Genomic DNA, 1,504 nt, shown 5'->3' with positions numbered 1-1,504 from the left:
AAAAAAAACACAAATGAGGAGGAACAGTTGAAAACAGACACTAGTGATTAGAATGAGAGAAGTATGAATGTAAGAAAACTGGACATTGTTAAAGAGGATGGAATGGACAAATATTGACATATTAGGCATTGGCAAGCTGAGATGGATTGGCATAGGCTTTTTTGTATCAGATAATCAAATGATCTATTACATTGGAAATGATAAAGTGAGGAAAATGGGTTCACATTTATAGTTAAAAAGATAATTTTTAGATTCATCCTGAAATACAATATTGTGCATAACAGGATAATAGCCATATGAATACAAGGAAGACCTATCAATAGCACTATCATTCAAATATATGCACCAATGACTAAAGCTAGCGAGGAGGAAATATATTTCTACCAATTTTTGTGGTCAAAAATCAATCAAACACGCAACCAAGTTTCATTAGTAATAATTGTTGACTAGAATGCAAAAGTTAGGAACAAGGAAGAAGGATTAGTTGTCAGAAAATATGGACTTGTTTGACAGAAATGAGGCTGGAGAAATAATATTTTACATTTATTTCTTCATTGCACATATCTTTTGTTAAAAAACACAAACCACAAAACAGCAACTATACACATGGACCTCACCTGATGGACTATCTAAGAATCAGATTTATTATATCTATGGAAAGAATTATTGGATAAGCTAGTTCAACATCAGCTGTGAAAACTAGGCCAGGTACTGACTGCGGAAGAGACCATCAACCACTCATACGCAAGTTCGAACGAACTGAAGCTAAAGAAAATTAATCCACAAGAACCAAAATTTGACCTTGAGTCTCTCTCATCTGAATTTAAAAACCATATTCAGAACAGATTTGAGGCATGGGACACTAATGAACAAAGGCCAGATGAGCTGTGGGAGGGCATCAAGGATATCACCCATGAAGAATGCAAAAGGTTGTTACAAAGCGGAGGAGGAAGAAAAGACCAGAAGGAACTCTGAATATTGCACTAGAATATTTACTAGAGAAAAGAAATTGGGAACTTAAGATGCTGAACAGAAGATTTCAAAAGGCAGCTTGGAAAGACAAACCAAAAAAATATAATAAAATATATAAGAACTAGAGTCAGAAAATCAAAAAGGACCAATTCACTTGGCATTTCTTAAGCTGAAGCTTGAACAAATTCAAGCTCCAAATGGCAACACTTAAGGGTGCTATAGGAGAATACTTAATGATCTAGGAAGTATCAAGAGAAGATGGAAGGAGTACACAGAGTCATTTCACCAAAAATAATTGGCTGACATAAGAATTTCATGAAACAACATATTATTGTGAATTACTCATGTGCAAATTCAAACTGAGGTTGAAGGAAATGAAAGTAAATCCACAAGATCTAAAGTACAACTAGGTCAATCCTGCTTGAATGTAAAAATCATCTCCAGAATAGGTTTGACACATTCAATGCCAGATGATCGAAGACCAGATGAGTTGTGGGGTGACATCAAAATATCATCCATGAAAAGAGCAAAA

The sequence above is a fragment of the Elephantulus edwardii genome, unplaced genomic scaffold (assembly GCF_000299155.1).
Source record: "Elephantulus edwardii isolate Elephantulus edwardi_28Jun2011 unplaced genomic scaffold, EleEdw1.0 scaffold00090, whole genome shotgun sequence".
NCBI classification, from domain to species: Eukaryota; Metazoa; Chordata; class Mammalia; order Macroscelidea; family Macroscelididae; genus Elephantulus; species Elephantulus edwardii.
The sequence above is the reverse complement of the archived record's forward strand: the minus strand, read 5'-3'. Positions refer to the sequence as shown.